The following is a 9,139-nucleotide window of genomic DNA, read 5'->3' on the forward strand; positions in this document are numbered from 1 at the left end:
CCTGGGGCAGTGAAGCTGGTTGTTAGATGACAGGGGAAGCTGCGTGTGACCAGTGTCCGGCTTCCTCTCCTGCTTCAGTCCTCGAGGACGACAGCATTCTGGAATCAGCCCTCCTTCAGCAAATGAACCCTGCCCTGAGGTAGGCTATCCCTGTGGTTCTTTCTGCTCCCAAACTGCACTGCCTTTCTCTGGATTAAAATAGGCTTGGGAATAGTCTCTTAAATCAAATAACAAACAAGCAAACAAAATTTATTTTGTTAAAGTAAAATCTGTTTATTATAGACATTTTAGAAAATAGACACTAACAAAGAAAATAATACATTACCAAAATTCTCACCGCCAAAAGCTACTTGGTTCACATTTTGATAGATTTCTTTGTGGTCTTACTTCTATTCAATAAATATTATTTAGTAGCCTTTATATTCCCCATTGCAACATATTGTGAACATGTTACTATCTTGCTACAATAGATCTGTAATGACTGAGTAGTACTCTGCTGTGAGATTGAACTAGATTTTCTGTAATCATTTCCCTCACCTGGCCACTTAATGCTATTTCTGTTTGTCACCAATGGGTCCTAGAAATAAATTTCTGAATGAAGAATATCTCTTGTGGGGGCACCTGGGCAGCTCAGTCAGTTGAGAACCCAGCTCTTGGTTTTGGCTCAGGTCATGATCTCAGAGTTGTGAGCTGGAACCTCAGGTCTGGCTCTGAGCTGGGAATGGAGTCGGCTTGGTCTTCTGTCCTTCCCTCTCCCTGCTTGTACTCTCTCTCTCTCAAATAAATAAATCTTTAAAAAATGTATTTAATTCTGGAATTAATTGCAAGTTTGAGTGAATAAAAGAAAGGGAAATAAGTAGTGACCTTTTTGGGGAAAAGAGTGAGAAAAGTCTTTCTTCCTATTTTACGTGTTAAATGAGAGAACATGCTTGCCTTCCTCTTGACCTTGTGTTGGAGAAAGAAAAAGGTCAGAAAGAGATGCTCTGGAAATGGAGTAATTCCTAAAGAGGACAAAAAAATTAGGTAAGGTTTTTTTTTTTTTTTTTCCTACGATATTTAGATGAATTTATAAATACTTCTCGGGTCAGTGCTTTCTGGTTGCAGAAAGGTGTAGCAGGTGGACAGCCCTCATTGTGGCTCGTTGGGAAGCTCCTTCCAAGTATGCCCTCAGACAGAAAGAGACCTGTGCATTATAATCAACACAGGTGATCAGATTGTAAAGCCGCAAAGTCAATTTCTGCCTCAGCTGTCTACGCAGGTTGTTAGAGGCAGAACTTCCAGATATCCTCCTTGCCAAGTGCTGTCCTGGCAAACCCAGAGGCGACCAGAGCCGCCCAGCATGGGGCGGGGATCAGGCAACTCTGCCCACACCCAGCCTTGCAAACCCGAGCGGCTAGAGACTGTGGTCGGAGGTCGGTCAGGGTCGCCTGCTTCAGGCTCCTTATGTACTTTAACTGAAATGTGAGGCAGAAAATGTCCGAGTAATCTGATTTCTTTTGGGTTTTCTCTGCGTCAAGCCTACAAATTGGTATTCAATCTCGTGATAAGAGTGGCAATAAATACCAATGACATATTTAAGTAAGCTTCTAGATGCCAGGCACATTGCTGTGCACCTCATGTGTGTGTGTGTGTGTGTGTGCGCGCGCGCGCGTGCACGCGCACGCACACATGTGTTTTAGGTTTTACTATAATGCTGCAAGGAAGGTGTTATTATTTATATATAGGTAAGAAAAGGGAAAATCAGAATATGGCCCAAGGGTGCACAGCTGGTGAGAGCAGAGCTGGGATTTGAACCCAGGGCTGTCAGATTCCACCATTCCCGATGCTTCTGGTAAATGGGATTCCTTGCTAGGTGTCCTTGAAGTTTCAGTTGGGATTTCCAGGTTCCATAACTGAACCCACACATCCCCATGCTTACCCTTTAAAAAAATGGCCTTAGGAAAAAAAAAAATTTTTTAAGATTTTATTTGACAGAGAGAGAGAGATCACAAGTAGGCAGAGAGGCCTGCAGAGAGAGAAGGGGAAGCAGGCTCCCTGCTGAGCAGAAAGCCAGATGCGGGAGTCGATCCCAGGACCCTGAGATCATGACCTGAGCCAAAGGCAGAGGCTTAACCCACTGAGCCACCCAGGCACCCCTTAGGGAAAAATTTTTAAAGAGCCTCAATGATACTTCTAGTCTTTCATATTCCTCAGTTGTTCTATCATTCAGAAGGTACATTGTGGGTTTGAAAAAGCAGGAATAAAATTTTTTTCTATATTTTTAAGGACCTTGTTTTAAGACTGTACAGTTTCTGGATATGTTGTTGTTGATGTTTGTTTTATTTGTTTGGTGTTTATTGATGTGAGGAAGGAGAGGCTTCATATTCCCTGTTGATGAGCTATACCAGGCATATTATAGACAATCAAATCAACATTTCAAGGCAGGAACCCTTGGGGAGAATCTTCTAGAAATGATCTATGTCAACATTAGCGACAGGGTGAGGTAGGCTGCTACGTTCTGGACATGGGCAGAATCCCCAAGCAAGAATTCATAGGAAGGAGAAACAACTTCTGAATCCAGAGACACTTCCTATCTAAATCTCTTAAAGCGTCCCAGTGGATGTGGCTAGGACGTCCCCTGAATCCCAGTGAAGTGACAGAGGGTGCTGTCTCTACCTTACTTCCTCTCTCCTCCTCCTCTCACTTTGCATTCCGCAGTGCTCCTTGCCTGCCTTGGCCCTCATCATGCAGAAACTGATGTTAAATATTTGAGCAAATTGTTTCCTTCTTCTGGGCCTTTTTATCTATAAAATAAATTAACTGATCTTCTAGGTCTTCGTCAGCCTCAACATGTGTATTCCTATAAATGTGATCACTTTTAAAACATCAACTTTGGGGTGCCTGGCTGGCTCCATTGGTTAAGTGTCTGACTCTTGATTTCAGTTCCGGTCAGGATCTCAGAGTTGGAGATCGAGCCCCATGTCGGGCTCCGCAATGGGCATGGGGTCTGCTGGTGATTCTCTCGCTCCCTCTGCTCTTTTCCCTCCCACCTAAAAAAAAGTAAAAAAATAAGAAATAAAATATATTTTAAAATAAAAAAATTTTAAATGTCAAAGGAGAGATTATACAAACTGTCTCCCCCTTGATGTTAAAACAGTTTAGGAAAAAAAAAATCTTTTCAAACAAAAAAATAGGACCTAAGGCTCTGACACATGTAAAATCAATGAGTAGTAGATGCTTAGTCTAAGTTTATCAGATAAAATTCACTTTTATGACCTTCTGCCATTATGAAGTGGTAAAGATAAAGTTACCTTGATAATCCTCAGAATTAGGAGTTTTTATAAGCCATAGTACTCCAGGGACTCAGTCTTGGCTTTATGTTGAGCTAAGTGGTATGATAACATCTGCACACGAAAGTACTTAAAGTCATAATTGTTGTGAAACCATTAAGTGGTTTCAAACAACCTCAATTCTCTTCAATTGTATATATCATAGGACATTCTAGTATAACTTAATGAATATATGGCTATTTATGTGAATTTTGATATGCAAATAGACATTTGCGATTACCTGGGAAGCAAAGTTATTTAAATGAGTAAAATTACGTTCGAAAACAAAATTGAATGCCTCCCTTGGCAGACTTCTCGCAGCCCTTCTACAGAACCCAGACTTAACAAAATACTTTGAGAACTACTGATCTGGTTTCAACGAAATTGTATAGATTCCAGGGTCTCGATGGGGGAAGTGAATTCCCCGGGGTCACAAAACTAGCTTCTCCAGGGACCCCAGACCCCGACTCCCACTCCCGTGCTCCCGCCACTTCCCTAGAATGCCTCACTAACCAAGTTCCTTTTTATCAGTGGAACTTCAGGCCTTATGACAAAACAAAGTAGAGATTTTTCCTAATTAGGGGGAAAAAATACAGCTGGGGACAAAGGCACTGATTTGGATAGCTCCTAAATTACTTATCTGCATTCTCAAGTGGTTGAATCCTACATCTGATGACTACTAGCTTTATTTACCTGTATAAATATGTTCACAAGTTTTAGGTAGTTTAAGTTCAATACTCACACTTATTTGCCTGCTGACTTAATAACAGATGTGAAAGTCCTAAAACCCTCCTTTTTCCTGATTGCTGTTCTCTAAAGGCCATAAACCTGCAATCACTAGGCCAGACCCTTTACCCCAGAATGCATGCACTCTGGATGTGGCTTTAGAAGAAGAGACGTCAGTGCTCAGACCAGAGCTACTTGGGTCCCCTAATTTTCCCTGTGGGTAATACGCATGGGAAAAAATACCCCTCCTTTGCAACACTATGCAATCATCAGTCAGACTTTATCACCAGGATGACAGGTGGATATCAATTGATGGACATCAATTACCAGGCCCCTGGGGTTTACAGGGTCCTCAGACATGCTCTGGATTCTGCCCCTCACTTTCCTTTATTTTTTTTTTTTGTTTTATTTATTCATTTGATAGAGAGAGAGAGAGAGAGCACAAGGGAGAGGGAGAAGCAGACTCCCTGCTGAGCTAGGAGCCCAACATGGGGCTGGATCCCAGGACCTAGAGATCATGACCTGATCCAAAGGCAGACTCTTAACCATCTAAGCCATCCAGGTACCCCCTGCCCTTCACTTTCTTTCACCAAAATGCCCCCCCCTTACAAACACACAGTGGGGAACTATGTTTAGCTAGGGCTCAGACTTATTTTTTTAACTAATTCTTTCATCACAAATATCTTCCTTCATGATTTGCAAACATATACTGAATTTTTGTCTATTATTCACTTCAAATTTCTCTTCCTTCCTTGACGTGCTCTCCAGGAAACCATGTTAATATTACATATAATGGATCTCTTAAAAGCTAAAAGAATTGGGAATGCTAAAGTCTAAAGTCTTCAAGACAACCATCTGCTGTTGCTTTCTAACTGCCAAGTTCAATGGTCTCATTGAAGCCATTTTGGAAGTTCAAGCCCTTTGGGGCTATTCTCAGACCTCTTTTATCTCGGGTTGAGTGACCCTGGAAGCAAAACTTCTCTGTCCTTTTATCAGATTATTTGAGAACTGCCTCCATGGGCGGCATTAGGTGACTCCCAGCACTTTCTTGGCATCGCGCACACCAAATCCGTGTGATCTTACTCTCTAGGCTTAGCTATATTTGTTTATTAAATGCAACCCAGATTTATGATAATTAATGTTTAAATCCCCTTTGAGATGAAAGCAAACTGAACCAACACAAGCTATCATTAACAGCCATAAAAATGAGTAACCCGCATGTTTGTTTCTTCAACCCCCATGGTTTTCCCTGATATATTTTAAAATCTCAGAGAGGTCGTGGTTATTATGAATCATCTTTTTACTATATTTTTTGATGCTAGTGAACACAAGGAAAACTTTAACCCTAAAAACTCCAGTCGTAGTTTACCCTCGAGATTAAATTCCCTTCAGAGGTCAGAGTTACTCTGGAAGAATTTGCCCCACAGCAATGGGTGATTCTTTCCCTGCAGGCTGGCGGTCTGTGAGTGCAGCCCGGCAGCGACCCCCCCCCAAACCCAGCTCACCCCCAGAACCTCTGGGGGGTGATAAAAATATTAATCCCTGGATCCCAAACCTGGAGATCCTGCTTCAGCCAGTCTAGGGTGGAAACTGAAGTCAGCATCAGCTATTAGATGATTCTCAGTCTAATTTCCACGAATATGGGAAGTAAAGTCAGCTGGGAAAACTTCAGCCCCGCCTGGTCTGATCAAAGCCTGTACTTTGGAAAGAGCACACATTAGTCTGTGCGTGTGTCATCCAGGGGAACAAATGATGTGTTCTAGAGCGGGTGAGAATAAAATGCTTCAGTGGTGGAGCATAAGGAACATCTCATAGAATGTCAGTGCCAAGAGTCACTTTCTTTCTCACCTGGAAAACAGGCGCTACATCATGGTAATTATTAGCTCATAAGCAAAACTACTTTTGGAGGATTTATCAACAGTTACAAAAAGCCAGCAATTTTATTTTTTTTAAGATTTTTATTTATTTATTTGAGAAAGAAAGAGAGAAAGAGCACAAGCAGGGGGAGGAGCAGAGGAAAAGGGAGAAGCAGGCTCCCCACTGAACAGGGAGCCCCATACGGGGCTCAATCCCAGGACCTTGAGACCATGGCCTGAGCCCAGGGCAGATGCTTATCCGACTGAGACACCCAGGCGCCCCCAAAAGCCAGCAATTTTTAAATACTGATTGTAAAGCATGTTCATATACCTTTTCCAAGTAGAATTTTTTTTCGCAGACCTATATTCATATGCTGCAATGATGCGAATGGGGAAATTCTTTGCAGGGGACTGCCCCCTACCTTGCGGCATGTCTAGCGGAATTCCTGGCCTCTACCACTAGGTGTCAGTAGCACCTCCCCTAGTAGTGACGACCGGAAAATGTCTCCAAATAAGATCAGAAAGTTCCCTGGAAGCAACATTGTTCCCAGTTGAGAAGCGTTTCTCTAGGAAAATCATGTAAGCTTTCTGGGGCTTCTGGAACTTATAACAGAAGATGAAAAAGTAAAGGTGTCATTCATCGCAGTGGAATCAGAAAAGACTAAAGGATAAGTTATAGTTGTAAAATTAAATAACTGCTTATATTTTAAAAATCCAGATTCAATACCCACCCGTATTGAAAAATAAGTTTTCTTTTTTTTTTGAGATTTTATTTATTTATTTATTTGAGAGAGAGAGAGAGAGAAAGAGCACAAGAGTAGGGTGAAGGCAAAGGGAAAAACAGGCTTCCCAAGAATCAGGGAGCCCAAGATCATGACCTGAGCTGAAGGCAGACATTTAACCTACTGTGCAGCCCAGATGCCCCTTAAAAAAATAAATTTCAAATGGTCTGGAGTTCTAAATGGGAAAATATTGGTAAATATACAAAATATATTTATGTAACCTTGGAGTAAAGAAAATTTATCTTATGGAAAAAAAAAAATCAGGAAACCTGGAAGCCCAAAATAAAACCCTCAAGAGTCTTAACTCTGTAACATGTTAACATTTCTGTAAAATGAAAAAGGAGCTGTAACATGTTAACATTTCTGTAAAATGAAAAAGGAGCTAAAGAAAGGCACCATAATCAAAATTTTATAAAAGAGGAAAAAGAAAAAAATATTTGCAATACATGTAACAAACTAAAGGTCAATATTCATAAAAAAATGAAAAACCAACAAATCATTTTCAAAAGGCAGAGAAAATAGGCTAATATTTTGAAAGAGCAATTCGTAAAGAAAAATCAAAGAGCCAGAGCACAGGAAAATTGTCCAAGTCGTTCCTAACTCAGTAGAACACAAACAAAAATTACAGTATCATATTGATCCCACCAGATTGGCAAAATTAACAAGATTTATGGAATGTGGAACTGATGAAGGAGGATGGGGAGGAATAATCATTCTCACACCCTATTAGCAGAACTTACCCTGTGTCAGTCCTTTGGGGGAAATTTAGCAGTGGTTCTGAAAATGTAGAAACTGCATAACCTTTGTGCTAGTATTCCCCACCTTAAATCTACCCCATAAAAGCACTCTCATATGTGTACACTATATGTAGATATGAGGGTATGGTATTGTTTGTAATAAATAAATATTACAAGCAGAAGGAAGTTAGTCCTCTATAAAGAATGGTTGGTACATCGTTATATCTTGATACCTACAATGTGGCCTTTTGCAGTAGTGAAATTGAAAGAAACAGATTTAAAATATTAAAATGAAAAGGCCTTTTTAATATGACAAAGTTCCTTTGCTTTTTCTTTTCTTTGTTTTTTTTTGGGGGGGAGGGAGCAGAGGGAGAGGAAAAGAGGGAGAATCCGAAGCAGGCTCCAAGCCCCACATGGGGCTTGATCCCGTGACCCTGAGATCATGACCTGAGCTGAAACCAAGAGTGGTTGACTTAACCTACTGAGACACCCAGGTGCCCCTGACAGAAGATTTCAAAGCTATATAGAAATATGGAGACATACACAATTTATATAAATAAATTTATTTATTTATTCACATATATAAAGTTACATGCATTTGTCTGTGAATGTATAATTACACATATATGTAAACATATTAAAAGCATCTTAAAGGTTACACATCAAGCTATTAGTGAGAATTAACTCCAGGAAGACAAGTACGATGTACATCTCATTCTATGTGCCATATAGTGTTTTGAAGTTTCACCGCAAATATGCCGGGTGCATATTATATCATTTTGGAACAAAAGTCAGGAAGTTGAACTCTGTGAGTCAGAAGTCTGTGATTTCAGCTCTAACCAGCATTGGGCTGGATTCATCTTGGGTTAGAAGTAAATGTGAAAACTTAAGCCACCCAGCTGGGGTCTCTTTCACAGGACCCTACAAGAAGGAAAGAAACAGGGAAAGAAAGTTCGATGCCTTAAGCACCCACATGGGCTTATTCCATTTGTATACATTTTCCCATTTATCGTGGTGATGTCATAGTTTACTGAGCCAGGGAGAGCTAAGGGGCTTCACAAAGATCACAGAGCCAGGAAGGGACGGAGTCAGGAATCAGACGTGGACCCGTCTGCAGGGGGTATGACCTCGGCTCTCCACACCAAACGATTCCTAGTTTCCTTGGTTGATGGAGAAACTGGCTTATGGTCTAACATCAACTCGGCCAGCAGGAGGCCACGGTGAGAAGCAGCTAGCCAGCCCAATGACTACCATGACCCACAAGAAGCAAACTCGCTGAGATGTGCTCGTTTCCTGCTCTGCACCAGGCATTGCCTTCATACCCGCTTAACCTGCACAGCAGCCTGGGAAGAAGGGCCATTACTATTCACATGGTACAAGGTGGGGGACGCCTGGGTGGCTCAGAGAGTTGAGGGTCTGACCCTTGATTTCGGCTCACGTGGTGATCCCAGGGTCATGAGATCGAGCCCTGAGTCTGGGCGTTGGATCTGCTTGAGATTCTCTCTCTCCCTCTGCCCCTCCCTTGTGCTCTCACTCTTTAACAACAACAACAACAAAAAAGTGACACTGAGGCCCAGCAAGGGTAAGAAAGTTGCAGAGAGTTACACAAACAGTAAGCGTAGGACACGCCAGCCTCCAACCCCACCCACAAAGATCAACCATTAGATAGCTATCCACAAATAAAAGAGCTCCGGGAGCTGTCAGAGTCCACCTAAGGAATCTCTGTGACA

Source organism: Lontra canadensis, unplaced genomic scaffold, assembly GCF_010015895.1.
Source record: "Lontra canadensis isolate GAN:19392208 unplaced genomic scaffold, GSC_riverotter_1.0 scaffold85, whole genome shotgun sequence".
Taxonomy (NCBI): Eukaryota; Metazoa; Chordata; class Mammalia; order Carnivora; family Mustelidae; genus Lontra; species Lontra canadensis.